The sequence below is a fragment of the Dama dama genome, chromosome 15 (assembly GCF_033118175.1).
Source record: "Dama dama isolate Ldn47 chromosome 15, ASM3311817v1, whole genome shotgun sequence".
Classification (NCBI taxonomy): Eukaryota; Metazoa; Chordata; class Mammalia; order Artiodactyla; family Cervidae; genus Dama; species Dama dama.
This window is the reverse complement of record NC_083695.1, coordinates 15,593,413-15,601,138: the sequence shown is the minus strand read 5'-3', so window position 1 is coordinate 15,601,138 and position 7,726 is coordinate 15,593,413. Positions and strand designations below refer to the sequence as shown.

Sequence of the window (7,726 nt, the reverse complement as noted above, 5' to 3'; positions counted from 1 at the left end):
TTAATCTTCAAAGTCCTCCATGCCTACATTCTAGGGAGCTTTTGTCTTCTTTTTTGATTTGGGCTGTGGTTCACTAGTCCACTTCCATGGCTGCTTTCTCTTTCCAGGTGAGCCTGATCTGCTGGAGTTTTCTGTGCTTCTTCTCAGACAGAGTCATGCTGGCACTGGATGCCCACTTCTTGAGGTAGTACTGCATAAACACGCTCACAGCTCTGACACCCGGTGCTTCAGTCGCTGATCCTGGTTCAAAATCTGCTGTCATTTGAACAGCTTCTTCTTCAGCTCAGGTCATGGCCGGTTGATCTTCCTGCCTGGAGCACCCATGGATGCACAGGGAAAATGCTTCCACAACCAGCAGGAGGCAGAAAATGCTTTCCAAGAGTTTGTTGAATCTTAAAGCATGGATTTTTATGCTGCAGGGATAAACAAACTTATTTCTTATATGCAAGATGTGCTGATTTTAATGGTTCCTATTTTGATGAATAAAAATGTGTTTGAGCCTAGTTATAATGACTTAAAATTCATGGGTCCAAAACTGCAATTACTTTTGTACCAACCTAATACAATGTTGTGTTAAGTGTATAGCAAAGTGATTCATTTATGCATGCATATATATATGTATAAATGGATATATATACATATATATATTTATATTCAGGATTCAAGTGTATTTAGATACTGATTTCCAATTAAGCTATTTAATATCTCTTATGTATCTCATCAGAGAAGGCAATGGCAACCCACTCCAGTACTCTTGCCTGGAGAATCCCGTAGATGGAGGAGCCTGGTGGGCTACAGTCCATGGGGTCTCAAAGAGTCGGACACGACTGAGAGACTTTACTTTCACTTTTCACTTTCATGAATTGGAGAAGGAAATGGCAACCCACTCCAGCATTCTTGCCTGGAGAATCCCAGGGATGGAGGAGCCTGGTGGGTTGCCATCTATGAGGTTGCACAGAGTCGGACACAACTTACGTGACTTAGCAGCAGCAGCAGCAGCAGCAGCATGTATCTTATACACCAATGTGAGATCTGTGTAGGATCTCATTACATATTACATATTTAATCTCATATTACATCTCATTAAATATTACATATTTCCTGCAAAACACATTGAATTAAAAGGTTCACATTTTACATGAATTTTGGAGAATAACAATTTTCAAAAATAAAAAAAAAAATTTTAAGTCAGCTTCTGAAATACATGTGATTCTGAAATACAAGAAGATCAAATCTGTAAGAGAGGAATTTAGAGCAAGGAAAAGAATACAGCCCCAGTATGTTAATGCCCAAAAGTGCACCACAAATTTGGCTCTATACTTAATAGCAGCTGAAGCAAAGAAAAAAAAAAAAATCAGAATTTCCAATGTTCAAGACGTAAAAACTAGTCAGCTTGTCAATAAAAGACTGAGATGACTTTCTGCCATGGGTTGTCACAGAGGATTATGCACAAAATGAGGACCAGGTCACCTCCCTTTCCAGATCCAACAGTTGTGTCTGGCTGTTTCCTGTCCAGATGCAATTCCGAAAAAGCAGTTCTGTGAGGGGCCAGAATGGTGCTGTCGAAGTACATGGTTTTCTACTAAACTGGCTAGAATACAGGGGAAAAAAAATAGATTTTGGAATTCTAGAGCCATGGAGAGAGTGCATATTCAATAGGGAATCCTCCAGGACAGATATTTTCTTGCTCCCCAGCCTGGTAGAGTTAGAGACTCTGTTACCTGGTGGGGGGGTGGGGGGGGGGGATTGAAATGTAGGGAGTCTGTGCTGCTTAACTAAGAATGTCATCCTCTCATGAAAATTCTGAAGCCTCAGAGAAAGACAGATATCCTTACATGCATGGTGATGGGCTGATGCAATACAGGCAGTCTGGCCAAGAGTGTCTTCAGAAACTTACACAGCTAGGTGGTCCTGGGCTCAGCATTCCCACACAGAGCAAGACAGTCGGGATATGAGTCTGGGCTCACTCTCAAAACAGGCGTTCCTGCTGCTGTCAGAAGAGCCGCACACAGAATTCCATGTTCTGACAAACTGCCATGGTAATCACACTGTTTCTGGATCTGATGGCTTATTATCAAGTAGTCAAGGTAATTGGGGATATTTTTGCTTCTTTGTTAGATGGAACCAAGAGTGGGAACAACAAGGAATGGGAGACAGGCAGAACTGGAAGGGGAAGGGTGGAGAGGGGGAGGGAGGGAGGAGCTGGGGGCTGTTCCAGAAAGGCCTTAGAAGATAAGAGGCAGCAAGGGGTTGCTATGGACGGAATGTCCTTGTTTCACTAGTTCCTATGGTGAAACCTACCCCCCAAGGTGATGATACTAAGGGGTGAGTAAGGCCTTTGGAGGACCATTCAGTCCTGACGGTGGAGCCCCCATGAATTGGATTCTGCTATCATAAGAGATACCGGAGAGCTCCCTCACCCCTTTTCTTACCATATGAGGACACAGTCTGTGAGGGATGAACTAGATTCTCCCCAGAACTTGTCCATTCTGGCAGCTTGACCAGGGCTGTCAGAAATAAAGGTCTGTTGTTGATAAGCTGTCCAGTGTGTGATGCTTTGTTACAGTGACCTGATCACTGACATGCGTCTTCACCTGAGAGGCGGCCCAGGGCCGAGTAGCCTCTCAGGCCAGAGCTCAACTGGGGGCCCAGGCCAGGGTCTGCGGTCAGTGGGTCCTGGCGCAGAACCTCTCTTTTCCTCTTCTCAGGAAGTGAACAACTCCAGAGCCCTAGAGATAAGTAGGAGTCTGGGCAACCTCACTGTTGCATAGACAGACGGTTTTGCACACAGGTTGGGGTTTGCTGTTTGGGAATCCTCTTCTGAAGAACAGGCTCCAGGTTATCAAGCTGGGGGTATTTCCCCAGGCTTCTTGGCAGGAACTCAAGCTAAATATTTTGTTGTTTTCAATGCATATTCTTGATTTTTTTCTGTTGCTGGTACGGTGTTCAGACATAAGGTTATGACCACCAGGACTGATCCAGTGAAACAAATGTTTCACCCAGATCCTATCCACAAAAAGGGAACTGTTCATATGTATTTTTCTATATTGTAGTCCCTGACTACCTCCATTGTAGACAAGAAGAAAAAGAGGGCAGTTAAACAGTACTGAGTTGTATTTGATGATTTTTTAAAAGTATGATTTTTCTCTGCCTACATTCAGCAGTCTGGACCAGCCTGTGGCTCTGACAGCCCCATCCCATCCCGAGCCACAGGACTGGCTTCCCTTGGCAGTCATGCATGGGGGTGGGGCTGAGGGTGCAGTGACACAGCTGGGTCTGCCCTTGCTGCAGACCCTTTGTTTGGATCAGGTCCTTGTTCTCTGCAAGGCCACAAAGGGGGCATGATGCCTGAGTTGTGTCTCCCATCCCTGACCAACGTGATAAGGGGGTTGAACTCAGGAGGCACTGTCTGATGGACAAGATCACCCTAGCCTAGCATGTGGGCACCAAGGCTCTAGGATGACCCTGACATTTTGATTCTATGACTGGGAGAATAAAAATGCCATTAATGAAATGGGGAACAGAGACAAAGGGCTTGGTGGGAGAGTAAGATGGTAAATATGAACACTGAATATGAGCTTCTGGCAAGCTGTGCACCAAGCGGGAATGGCCAGTGAGCTGCACAGTGGTCTGGCCCTGGGGGTTGGGGGTCACAGAGGCATTGATGCCATAGCATACACAGGCATCACTACTCTGCACGTAGGTGGGGAGAGGTGCAGAAAGAATGAGGAATCCTTAATTTTAAAAAGAGGAGGAGGAGGGCTTCTCTGGTGGCTCAGTGGTAAAGAATCTGCCTGCCAAATGCAACAGACACAAGTTTGGTCCCTGATCTGGGAAGATCCCACGTGCCGTGGAGCAACCAAGCCCATATACCACAGCTACTGAGCCTGTACCCAAGAGTTGGGGAGTCACATCTACTGAAGCTTGTGTGCCCCAGAGCCCAGGCCCTGCAACAACAGAGGCCAGCACAACTAGAGAGAAGCCAGAGCAGCAATGACCCAGCACACCTCTCAATAAACAAATAGACACATTTAAGAAAACAGAGGAGGAGGAATAGGAAGCTGCCAAAGAAACCAGATACCAGTCAGTGAGGAGGAAGGAATTAGGACAGTCCAGTGCATCAGGGCGCTTGCTCAGAGAAATCAACACTGCTAATTTTAGGAGAAAAGACATATATTAATATTTAAACACTGCTTGGGTGGCTTCCAGAGTCTCTGGAACAGGTTTGGGGCTCTGAGAGGAAGAACACCAGTGGAGACTAATGGAGCTTACATCCCTGGCACTGTTGGCTCTGGACAAAGGCATTTGTCCAAGTGCTGGGGTCACTACTGCTCCAGGAACCTGGCTCTGAAATTGGCATTTCAGCCAAAGAGAAATCTTCTTGGTCCTTGCTTCTCAGCACCACCAGACCCTGATTCTAAGCCTAGGGCAGGAGTATCTGATTAGCAGTTTATAGCTCATTTGGTAAAGAATCCACGTGCAATGCAGGAGACCCATGTTCAATTCCTGGGTTAAGAAGATCCGCTGGAGAAGAGATAGGCTACCCACTCCAGTACTCTTGGGCTTCCCCTGTGGCTCAGCTGGTAAAGAATCGACTGGCAATGTGGGAAACCTGTTTGATCCCTGAGTTGGGAAGATCCCCTGAAGAAGGCCAGTATTCTGGCCTGGAGAATTCCATGGACTGTATAGTCCATGGGGTCACAAAGAGTCAGACATGACTGAGCGACTTTCACTTTCAGGTCACAGGCCTACATTATAGCTGCAAAGGATGCTGTGGAAAATATCTAGCATCTGTAGCATCCAGGGGTTTCCCAAGTGGCACTCATGCTAAAGAATCTGCCTGCCGATGCAAGAGACATAAGAGATGGGTTCTATCCCTAGATTGGGAAGATCCCCTGGAGGAGGGTACAGCACACCACTCAGGTACTCTTGCCCGGAGAAACCCATGAACAGAGGAACCTGGCAGGCTACAGCCCATAGGGTCACAAAGAATCGGACATGACTGAAGCGACTTAGCACATTAGCATGTGAGCTTCTACACTGGGGGGTGGGTTTATAAAAAGGGTAGAGTGAATAGTGGATTCCCAAGTCTGTGTTTGGAGACAGAAGGTGAGGGAAAAGGCAAGGGAGAGGGAAATAGATAAAGAAGCAAAATCCAGAGACAAAAGGGAAGATGAAAGCTGATGGCGCACCGGCTGGGAGGGGTCAGGAAAGGCAGGAGGCACATGCCTGGAAAGAACACCTCAGGGGGAAGGAAGGGTGAATTAGGGGGCTCTCGGAAGATGGCCTCTCTTAGCTCAGAAGGATACAGATATTGACACAGACGGGATGGCACCCTGAGGGGAAGGAGCGGCAGTGTCTGGGCCTCAGGATGCAGGACTCTGGAGGCAGGGAGCTAGGAAGTTCAGCCCAGCACCCCGAAGGAGGCCAGCCTGCGGGGCTTGCCACTCTGTGAGGCTGTCAGACTTGGTCACTAGCAGGTTTTCATACCTGGAATCTGTATATTTGGGTAGCAAATCTCTATTATCTTTCTATGACCTTTCCGGAGTCTAGCATTGACCTTCCTTTCTATCAGCTCCCGCTCTCTCTTGTAGATGGACCCACTCAGGGCTGCCTCTCACTGAAGGTTCCTTCTACCAAAGCCCTCTCCTGTCCTTCTGGGGACCCTGCTGTCCGGCCTCTGATGTCCCTTTGGTGTCTGTCTGTTTTCTACGCTGTTTCTTCTGTGAGCACCACAGGTCAGCCCTAAAGTCTCCCTCTTGCTTCAGAAACCAGTTGCAGGTCCATATTTGCCACAATTGTAGCTTTTAATCTCTGCTTGTCGGTCCTATTTCTATCTGTAGAACAAAACAACACTGTCTTCTACACAGGCAGTCCTTCAGTGCTCTGGGAACAGCGGATTCTCTACAGGAAAGGTTTACTGCCCCTGATAAAGAAATACAACTTTGTGGCTACTGCTTATGATTGTATTCAATGTCTTAACAGTTGCATCTTACTTATGGTCAACTAGGTCCCAGAAGGTTCTCCCCACACATGCTGTCAAATTAGATCTTTCTCATCCTGTTTTTTTTTTTTTTTTTAAACACAAAGACGAATATATGGATGAACATATGTTGTTTTGTCTGCCTACTGCTCCTTCCTCTGGGGAGCCAGCCCTTCCTTGTTCCCTGTGTCTCCTGGGGCTATCAGTTTCAGCCTCCCACCCTATCCCCACTCATAGGCATGGAAACATGACCCATGCCTGGCCAGTCATATCACCTCCTACCCCTGGCGACTGCCAAGAAGCTTTCTCTATAACTGGAATACTAAGACGTTGTCTGTTGCTGGTGGTCCTCAGCTAAGACAACATAAACTTGGAGTACAAGTTGCACTTTCTCCAGCTGTGAAGAGGAAGTCCACTGTAGTGGAAGAAAAGGCCAGCCCCCAGAGGAAGGCTCAGAGACCAAGAGAGAGAAGTGAGTCCCGATGATATTGACTGGATTCGTGGGTCTAGGCTTGCCAGAGCCAATCAATACCCTTTCTGTTTAAGCTAGTTGAATCAGGTTTTTGTCACTTCCAAGTGGTAAGCCCTGAATAATAATACTTTAAAAAATTAGAATGAATGGCGTGCACCTACGTGCACAATAGAGAAATGTAAAGCAAAAAAATCATTCCTAACCCTATTTTTCAGTTATACAGAAAATGGTGTCATACCTTCTATACTGTGTGTGCGTGGTTGTGTGATTGTAAAATACAGCCACAAATTCCTCCATCCTGTATGCACACCACTTGGCAACTTAAGTTTGCATTTACTCCTCTCAGGGAGAGGTGGGATTTCTTGCTCTCTGAATCTGGGCTAGCCTTGGGACTTATTTGAGCATTAGCTTGCAGCAGGAGAGATGTATATGACCTTCAGAGGCCTTCCAACTTATGCTATTAACCCCTTAGAAGAAAGGGCCAGGTGAAGAAGCTAGGATAACCTCCTGGAGGACAAGAATACAGGGAGGGTATCAAGACAGCCCAGCCCACAGCCAGCCCCAGTGTCAGGCATGTGAGTAAAGCCATGTTGAACCTTCCAGACCAGTTCTCCCTCCAGCTGAATGCAACTGTTTGAGTCTAAACCAGCAGAGTGAAACCAGCTTTGGAATGGCCTAGCTGACTTCCCTGGTGGCTCAGATGGTAAAGCGTCTGCCTACAATGCAGGAGACCCGGATTCAATCCCTGGGTTGGGAAGATCCCCTGGAGAAGGAAATGGTAACCCACGCCAGTATTCCTGCCTGGAAAATCCCACGGATGGAGGAACCTGGTAGGCTACAGTCCATGGGGTCCCAAACAGTGGACCCAACTGAGCCACTTCACTTCAACCCATAGAACTGTGAGAAATAATACATCTTTGTTTTAAACCACAAGTTTTAGGGTGCTTAATTATGCAACCAAGGCTAACTGAAACAGATTGTGTTCTGAATTTTTGATGTCGCCACACATTGTCATTTCCCCTACGTTATTAATATATTTATTAAGGTTCTTTTGTTTGCAGCCATGGGAAACCAGTTTAAAGAGAAATGCATTAGCAGGTTCCTGGGATATTTCAAGCTATAGAAGATAAAGTTGAGGAGGGGAGAAATCAGGGCCACCGTGTGGGTGTCAACAGCGGAGATCACAAGCGTTTCTCCAGAAAACTGCCGTTAGCAATTAGTGTTAATGACTTCTGGACAACTACCTTCAAGTTCTCAGAACAGGTTGACTC

At 46.5% G+C, this 7,726-nt stretch overlaps 1 pseudogene; it reads right to left on the bottom strand.

The window, feature by feature from the left end:
* LOC133070605 (uncharacterized protein C11orf98-like) lies at positions 1 to 324 on the bottom strand (annotated as a pseudogene).
* Positions 325 to 7,726: the final 7,402 nt, after the last annotated feature.